The 9771-nt window shown below is 44.0% G+C and overlaps 1 non-coding gene and 1 pseudogene across 1 annotated transcript; both read left to right on the forward strand.

Annotated features, from left to right (window-relative positions):
• The first annotated feature begins 1767 nt into the window (after positions 1–1767).
• Positions 1768–2080, forward strand: LOC138382586 (large ribosomal subunit protein eL42-like; annotated as a pseudogene).
• Positions 2081–2644: 564 nt separating this feature from the next.
• On the forward strand, positions 2645–2785 carry LOC138383045 (U4 spliceosomal RNA). The gene has a single exon (XR_011233504.1). It is a non-coding gene; the product is annotated as a U4 spliceosomal RNA (small nuclear RNA).
• Positions 2786–9771: the final 6986 nt, after the last annotated feature.

The raw sequence follows: 9771 nt of genomic DNA on the forward strand, positions 1-9771 counted from the left end.
GTTGAGGTCTCTGCTGGGCTCTCAGCAGAAGTCAGAAGTTCTATGTGGTACCTTCAACAGCATGTTGTGCTCTTTGTTGTCTTCCCCCATGTGGTCCCTTTCAGTCTGGGAGGTCTCAGCTTCCTTGAGCTGGGAGCCCTGTAGTTAGGGTCCAGCCACCCCAGGCTTGCTGAGTCAGCCCCTCCAAAATCACAACCTTGTACTGAGGGAAGGCGGCTGGAAGGAACCTCTCCTGCTGCCGCCTTTTACTTGCCTCAAAGGTGCTCTTCCACTGGCGTCCTCCAAGGAAGAGAGCATCATCTCTTTAATAAGCTCCTGTTTTAGGAAAACCCAGGAAACAAGCATCTTTCGAGTAATTTCGCTTTAGGCAGAGGAGCCCTGGACTTCCTCTGAGGCACAGCGTCAGTGGGGGGCGTGGGGAAGCACAGAGGTCCTGCCTACCCTGGTGGGACAGAAAGGGGAACTGCTGGCAGGAATATCCCAATAAATCGTCCTGTCACACAGATCGCATGTGAGCGATCCTGGGTTGTTTGCAAAATGAAAATCCGTGGCTTGTGCATTAGTCACTCATAAGAATCCAGAAAGCCAGCCTGAGCAAGAGTGAGACCCCGTCTCTACTAAAAAAAAAAATAGAAAGAAATTATCTGGCCAACTAAAATATATATAGAAAAAATTAGCCGGGCATGGTGGCGCATGCCTGTAGTCCCAGCTACCCGGGAGGCTGAGGCGGTAGGATCACTTAAGCCCAGGAGTTTGAGGTTGCTGTGAGCTAGGCTGACGCCATGGCACTCACTCTAGCCCGGGCAACAAAGCGAGACTCTGTCTCAAAAAAAAAAAAAAAAAAAAAGACTCCAGAAAGGACTTGAGCTTCTAGCTCAGCTTTAGGTCCATTAGGGGGATTTTGTCGCCCACTGATAGGCCCCCAGCCCCTCTTCAAGAATTCTATCTGTCCAACCCATGGAGCAGCAGGAACTTTTTAAGAAAATACAAAAAGAAAAAAAAAAAGAAGAATATAATTTATAAAATATAAAAAATATATAAAAAATAAAAAGAATTCTATCTGGTCCCACCTTCTGTCTGTGGAGGACACTCGTCACGACATCCCTCACAGGGCAGTCACTGAGCCCCTGCTTGAGTGGTTCCAGGCGCAGGAAACAGCTGTCTCCCAGGGCAACTGATCCCTTTTCTGAATAGCTCTCATGTAAGGCAACTTCTGCCTCTTCAACATCTACTCACTAATCAGGCTTCCGCCCTTTGAAGCTTCCATGAGTTTGTCTAGTTTACTAGCAGTGGCTCCAGGGACATGATTTTAAAGTTTTCGCGGGACTCTCGGGTATAATGTGCATGGGGTTGGAGCCTTAAACTCATTTAAAACATTTAGATTTTCTCTTGTTAACTCCTCTCGCCTAGACTTTGTACCCTCTTAAGGATGTCTGTTCTTCCCATTCCAGTTGGAAAATTTCTCATTAAAAAAATTGAAATTAAGTAGTTCTTTTTTCTTTCATTGCTTCACTTTATTCTCTTTATAGAAACAGTGGAGGTTCATAGTGTTAAAAAATGTGGGGTAGGGGGAGGTCAAGAGAAGAAAAAATGACCCATAAACCCAACACCCAGATCTCTTCTTTTCTTAAATGGATAAATAGAAGTATAATTATATGTTTACCAAATCTACCCCTGGCTACACTGTTTGAAACTTGCCTTTTCCACTTAGTGGTGTGCCTTGCAAAGCCTGCTTTCTCTTTCGTTGCTGATAGTGTGCATGCAAACATGGTGAACGTTCCTAAAACCCACAGGACTTTCTGTAAGAAATGTGGCACACACCAACCGCACCAAGTACAAGAAAGGCAAGGATTCTCCATATGCCCAGGGAAAGTGGCGTTATGATAGGAAGCAGAGTGGCTACGGTGGGCAGACTAAGCCGATTTTCTGGAAAAAGGCTAAAACTACAAAGAAGATTGTGCTGAGGCTTGAGTGTGTCGAGCCCAACTGCAGATCTAAGAGACTGCTGGCTACTAAGAGATGCAAGCATCCTGAACTGGGGAGAGATAAGAAGAGAAAAGGCCAAGTGATCCAGTTCTAAGCATCTTTTGTTTTATTATGAAGACAATGACATCTTGAGGTTATGTTAATTACAAAAAAAAAAAAAAAAACCAGCCTGTTTTCTCACTCTCACCATTTATCATGAAACCCCAGTCACAAGCAACGAGTTACCTCTTCATTATTCTTATTTCAGATACATCTATTTTTATAAGCTCTTGGATGTTTTGTTCTTTGGGTTCCTGGGACTATTGTTTTAGTTCCATAACTTTCACATACTTCTATGTACATTCTTCTGTCTGCGTACACGGTGGTTTATAATCTGTCCTTGGCCGAGCTCTGTGGCTCACACCTGTAATCAATCCTAGCACTCTGGGAGGCTGAGGTGGGAGGATGGCTTGAGGTCAGGAGTTTGAGACCAGCCTCAGCAACAGCGAGACCCCATCTCTACTAAAAACAGAAAGAAATTCGCTGGGCACCTAAAAATAGAAAAAATTAGCCAGGCTATGTAGGAGGTGGAGGCAGGAAGATTGAGGTTGCTGTGAGCTAGGCTGACGCCACGGCACTCTAGCCTGGGCGACAGAGTGAGATTCTGTCTCAAAAAAAAAGCTTTGCACAGTGGCAGTATCATAGCCAATGAAGTTTATCCAAGGCACGATTATTGTTAATTAAAAACTTTTCCCAATACCCTACCATGACAACTTGCAATACAGTTGGCATTGACAATTTTTGATGGTCCCTATAGGGACTGAAATTAAAATAAATAAATAAATAAATACTATAATCTGGCCTTGTTGCTGTCACCTAGGTATGACCCTACTTTAGATATCTTCCCATTTCTTCCTCAAAAAGAGTGTCATTTGTAATTGCTTATTCAACAACTGCTTCGGTTAAGCTTTCAGGCCTCTCAAGCCAAGTAAGTTTCAGAGCCTGTATGTCTTTCCTCTGGACATTTTTGTCATCTGCTTGACTGAGTCCAGAGCCGGGGTTCCAATTCACAGTGGGCCAGGCCAAGCCCAGCCTGACCCTTTCTGAGAACACGTTGCTCTGCCCACACCTCTGCCCCAACATAACACAACGTGTGCACACACATGTGCTAAGACCCTGCACTCAACAGTTGACCTATGGAATACCCTTGGCTCCGTGGCCATAGCAGGGAGTTGAACTGGGGTGATGACATCTGGTTTAGACCAAGCCAGTAGATTTTCTGTCCTGGGAATATGGAACCGGGACTCAGGGTCTATCAGGCTAGCCCTCCCCGAAACTTTCATGAGGAATGATAGGAAGCAGGGTCCAGAGCAGCCACATCTGGCCCAGATGCATGTGGACAGCAGAGGAAGCCGGTTTTTAGAGATAGAGAACACAGCAGGCCCAGAGAAGGATGCAGAGATGCTCTAGCAGACAAAGATGTTCCCTGCCCAGATCTGCTTGGATGCCTTTTACCAGCTCTGTGTGTGCTAAGCCTCTGCAAACTTGTTAATGGCCCTCACCGGTGACTTTCTGAGGACTGTCTTTGGGTGTTGGAGCCCCTCACCATGGACAGCTAGAAGGCCCCAGGAGTTTTCTATTCCCCCCCTCACCCCTGCCCATGGCTATGACCATCAGCGGACTGCCCTGCAAGTACAAAGGTCCAGCTCCTTTGCTTGAGGCAGAACAAACTCTGAGCTCTCATCTGCAGCCCTGGGGACCCCATTCACACGCCCCTCATTCGTGTGGGAGCCTCTCACTCACACTTGAATCCTGGGCGTTGAGAAGAACCTGATGCAGAACAGACGGGAAACCAGGCAGCTCAGAGGAACAGCAGGAGTGCCCTGCCCTGGGCCTGAGGGTTACTAGTTCCTAGTTCAGCTCAAAGCTCTTCTGGCCTGTGGCTTTTGTGACCTCCTCCTAAATCTTCAACTCACTTCCCATTTGGGTTAAATTTGACCTAGACCGTTTCTCTTACATGTAACCCTAAAAACCTTGATGCAGGCACCCAGCATTCCCCCAGGGCTGGCATAATCACGGCTTGCAAAGTCCCCGGGCTTTTACTGCAATCAAGGATTTCCAACTGCTCAGTGTCTGGGGGATGAAATTATCAGCGAGGCAAGTTTAGAATTCATCAGATGCTTTTCCTGGAAAGTGGCTTCCAGCAGAATTTCTAGACTTTTAAGTCACTCATTACTGCTATTTTTGGCCATGTGTATGCTTTTGTATTTATTTTTAGACATTTAAAGGCCAAATATACATTATATTTATGTAAATATTAATATAAATTATATATATTATATACATGTGTCATTCTTAGAACAAAATTTTTACTGTAATTACCAACTTTAAAAATCTTATTTTAATGGAAAGTTCATGTCTTTTTCCCTTTTATCCAAAAGTCTATTTATGGAACAAAAACCAAGCGCATGTTCCTTATTTGGTGTTTCTGCTTCTTGCTTCTTCTACTATAGCCTGCCTGAAAGATATTTTTATTGCTCCTACAAAGAGGTGTTTTCTTTTTGTTTTTTTTTTTTTTTGTTTGTTTGTTTCTTAAAAGCCATGGACTTCATTTGATTTTAATTATCAGGTTCCTTCCTGGCTGTGATGAAAAGTAATATTGCTCAATAGACCCATTTCACAGTGCTGGTAAATTATAGTGCCAGGTTCAAATCCCAGCCAGCCTGATTCTAGAGCTCACAGTCCTAAATCACAAAACTACCCCTCACAGCGCTTAGCATGGTGCCCAGTAAAATAAATATTTGTCAATACAAATTAAACTGTCTAAAGAAGGTTTATTGTTGGTGAGAAATAATCACATAAGTGGAGAATTTCTCTATATGTGGAAACATCATCATTATGGTGGGAGAAAAACCCAGTGCATAGTTGCTTCCAAAACTCTGGGCCCACGAATAAATGTGGAGCCTCACAGTACTACATTTTCCACTGCGAACCTCCAGTCCAGATTCCTGTGGACACCAGAGGTGTGAGGTCTTAGGCCTGGGCTTGGGCATGATCTTGGGCTTGGTCTGTAAACAGCAGCACACACTCGGGTCTCTGGCTTGGAAAAGCCATTTCCCACAAGGCTAACTTCAACCCATCAATGGAATCATTTCTGATTTGGAAATTTGAAATTTTTATTATAATGTTATTTTTTTTCTGATTACTAAAGTAACTCATGCAGAGAAATTAGAAAATACACAAGAAAATAGTAGCTATTAATATTTGGTATACTGGCATATATACATTTTAAGTTTTGGGTCAGGTTGCTTTGTAACCTTTTCTTTGGACGTAGTATATTTCCTAAATACTTTCTCAGTTATTAAACATCTAAAATATAGTATTCTATCACACAAATCCTGTCTTTTTCAAACACTGAAAACTTATAGAAATTAGAAATACCCTTCATATATCTATACTATACATATAATGAACCCAAAATATACATGGGATTTCCTTAGAAAAAAATTAAATATAGTTGTTTTTTGAAAAAGAACCAGGGCTAACTGGTTTCTGAGTAATCCCTTGACTCCCTCCCTTCCTGCTCCCTTCTCCAACCTCTCAAATCAAAAGCTGCTTCCTTACGCGTAACTACATGAAACAGTGTGTGTTTGTTTTCTAGGGTTGCCATAATAAACGGCCATGAACTGGGTGGGTTAAAACAACAGAAATCATTCTTTTGGTTCTGGAGTGTGGAAGTCTGAAACGGAGGTGTTGGCGCGGTCATTCTCACTCTGAAACCTCTGGGGGAGGATCCTTCCCTGCCTCTTCTGGTTTCTGGCAGGTGCTGGGGATCCCTGGTGCTCCTTAGTGTGGATGCATCACTTTAATCTCTGCCGCCGCCTTCACAGGGCCACCTTCCCTCTGCATCTCTGTCCCCTCACGTGTCTGGGTCTCTGGGCCTCTCCTTTTCTTTTGAGGACACCACTCATATTGGATTAAGGGCCCACTCTACTTCAGTATGATCTCATCTTTTTTTCCCTTTATTATTTTTTATTGTGATAAAATATATATAATAGGAAAATTGGCCAGGCACGGTGGCTCACGCCTGTAATCCTAGCACCCTGGGAGGCCGAGGTGGGCGGATCGTTTGAGCTCAGGAGTTCGAGACCAGCCTGAGCAAGAGCGAGACCCCATCTCTACTAAAAATAGAAAGAAATTATATGGACAGCTAAAAATATATATAGAAAAAATTAGCCGGGCATGTGGCGCATGCCTGTAGTCCCAGCTACTCGGGAGGCTGAGACAGGAGGATCGCTTGAGCTCAGGAGTTTGAGGTTGCTGTGAGCTAGGCTGACGCCACGGCACTCACTCTAGCCTGGGCAACAAAGTGAGACTCTGTCTCAAAAAAAAAAAAAAAAAAAAAAGGAAAATTTACCATTTTAAGTCTACAGTTCAGTGGCATTAAGTACATTCACAATGTTATACAACCATCTACACTATACATTTCTAGAACTTTTTCATCATTCCAAACTGAACCTCTGCACCCATTAAACAATAACTCTCCATTTCCCGCTCCTTCCAGCCCACGCAACCACCATTCTATTTCCTATCTCCATGAATTGGCTACTCTAGGTACCTCATGTAAGTGGTGTCATACAGTATTTGTCCTTTTGTGTCTGGCTTATTTCACCATAGCATAACGCCCTCAAGCTTTATCCGTGCTGTAGCCTGTGTCAGAATTTCATTCCTTTTTAAGGCTGAATAATATTCCATCATATGTATACACCACATTTTTTTATTGACCTATTAATGGACATCTGGGTTGTTTCCACCTTTTGGCTATTGTGAATAATGCTATTATGAACATGGGTGTACAAGCATCTGTTTGAGTCCTCGATTTCAACTCTTCTGGGTATATTCCTAGAAGTGGAATTGCTGGTAATTCTATGTTTAATTTTTGAGGAACTGTCAAACTATTTTTCACAGTGGCTGCACCATTTGACATTTCAACATTAGTGTACAAGGGTTTTGATTTCTTCCCATCCTTGCCAACATTTGGTTTCCGTTTTCTTTTTTATTTTTATTTTGTTTTCAGAGTCTCACTCCACTGCCCTAATTAAAGTGCTGTGGTGTCAGCCTAGCTCACAGCAACCTCCAACTCATGGGCTCAAGTGATCCTCCTGCCTCAGCCTCCCAAGTAGCTGGGGCTATAGGTGCTCACCACCATGCCCAGCTGATTTTTCTATTTTTAGTAGAGACGGAGTCTCACTCTTGCTCAGGCTGGTCTCGAACTCCTGAACTCAAGCAATCCTCCCGCCTCAGCCTCCCAGAGTGCTAGGATTACAGGTGTGAGCCACTGCACCAAGCTGGTTTCCATTTTCTTGATACCAGCCATCCTGATGGGTGTATGACCTCATCTTAACTAATTACATTTACAAAGACCTTATTTCCAAATAAGGTCATAGTCTTAGTCTGTTTGTGCTGGTATAAAGGAATATCTGAGGCTGGGTTTATATTAATTTATATATTAATAAATTATATAAATGTATATTTATATATTAATTTGTAAAGAAAAAAGGTTTATTTGGCTCACGACTGTGCAGGCTGTACAAGAAGCATGGCACCAGCATGTGCTTCTGGTGAGGAATTCAGGCGGCCTCCATTCATGAAGGCAAGGGAAGGATGTGCAGAGATCACGTGGTGAGAGAGAGAGAGAAAGCAAGAGGAAGGGAGGGAGGTGCCAGGCTTTTTTCAACAACCAGCTCTTGTGGGAACTAAGAGTGAGAACTTGCTCACTCCTCCTCCTAGGGAGGGCATTAATTTATTCATTAGGGATCTGCCCCCATGACCCAAACACCTCCCATTAGGCCCAGCCTCCAACACTGGGGATCAAATTTCAACATGAGGTTTGAAGGGGACAAATATCCAAACCATAGCAGTTACATTCTGAGGCTCCAGGAAGGACGCAAATTTGGGGTGGATACAATTCAACCCATTATATGTGGTGAAGAGGATTTCCTACATGCAGAGTGGGATTAAAGAGCACTATTTCCAGAAACCGAATATACCAAGGATAGGCTGTGATCCAAACCCCTGATTCTGAATGAGGAATGATGGAGGTTACATGAAGGAAATCACTAATCCTTTTTTCTTATGTTAATGGCTGAATTGCTGCCCATTGAAAATGGTGCTGGATTAACTGGACTGATAAATGGATATTTATTTTACATGCAGTGTATCATCTGCTTAAAATAGTAAATGACAAACTCGTCCAAAAAAAAAAAAAATAATTTAGTAGATGAAAGCCAAGAGAAAAGCACTGGTAGATGGATGAATCATCTCTTAAAACGTAATCTGTGTTCGGGACATGAGAGGTAAGTGTCATTGTGTGAGAAAACGTACTAATCACCCTGTCTGAGCCTTTAGTAACACTTGACAGGGACAGGGAACTTGGGTACTGACCTCGGTGGACACTGAGAAGTTTCAGGTCCTTCCTTCCTGTGGGTGTGAGCTCTCCGGAGCCACCCTATAGAGATGACAGATGACTGGGTTGGATTAATGCCATTGAACTAGAGAGAATGCTCATTCAAGGCGTTATACATAACAAGTTGGAATATTTCTTATTAGCCCTGAGTGAGTACCTGGCCTCTTCTACCCGTTTTCCTATTTGGGGATTGTTCTTAATTCCTTCAGGGTAAATTTTTTAAAAATTAAAATAATTAATCAAAATCTATAAAAAGAAAAATGTTATTGTCTGGTTATTTCATTTCCAGAAATATTTGAGAAAAATATATTCTAGTGGGATTCATTGGTAATTCATTAATTAATGGAAGAATAATTGGATAGTTAAAGGCTGGGACTCTGGAGCAACTGGATGACTTTAGTCACCACCTCAGTCTCTCACCCACTGTCCTCATCTGACAAACGGGGGTAATCGGGCCTACTTTCCTATCTCCCCCTATGGCATTTGGGGGAATTAAATATAATAAAATGACATGCTTGAGGGTTATGTCTCAGGTGACTTTCTTGTTCTACATACACTGCCAGGCCACGTGCCTTCGGTTGGCATTTGTGGGTAGGTGTCTCTAGCCCAGACGTCTCTGCTGAGTCAGGAACCTGATGTCCAGCTGCCCACTAACCACCTTCCCGAGTCCCCAAAGCACGCAGACACTCTGTGGCCAGAACGGAACTCGTCGTGTTTCCCCAGACACCTTGGCTTCTTTCTGTTCGCTCTGTCTCAGTGAACGGCATTGGCTGCACCCATGGGGCTGATCCACCTGAAACCCGGGAGTCGCCCCTGGCTCTCCTTCCTCCCCTGCCCAGATGTTCCATCAGACACTCTCCAGACCCCCTTGAGACTCCCACCCCAGTCTCCCCGTTCTGTCCACCTTTGTCCCTTCCTGCACTCCAGTCCATCTCAGGTCACCATCACCTCCCCCTGGGATTCCTACAACAGTCTCCTCATGAGGGTCACCTCACTTCCTTCCAACCCATTGTCTACACAGTGTTCAAGGTGATCTTTCCAGGATGCAAATGAGGACAGTGTCCCACCCCCATCCTTACGGAAAACTTGCCCTGAGAAGGACGTTCAAACTCCTTAAAACAGCCCATACTAGGGCAGCCTGTTCACAACTGAATGAGCAAACTCGTGAGGAGTTTGGGGGAAGCAGAATCCTTGGCACTGGGCTTCCAGTTCTCCTCTTCCCTGTGTGCCCAGAGGCTTTCTGCCTTTGTCCCTCGGTCCCTGCCTGTCTCCCCATCCTCCCAGGCCGGCTCCTGGGGGCTCGCTGTGTGGAGGCCCAGGAGGAAAGAGGCAGCAGGAAG

This window comes from Eulemur rufifrons, chromosome 4 (genome assembly GCF_041146395.1).
Source record: "Eulemur rufifrons isolate Redbay chromosome 4, OSU_ERuf_1, whole genome shotgun sequence".
In the NCBI taxonomy this organism is placed as follows: Eukaryota; Metazoa; Chordata; class Mammalia; order Primates; family Lemuridae; genus Eulemur; species Eulemur rufifrons.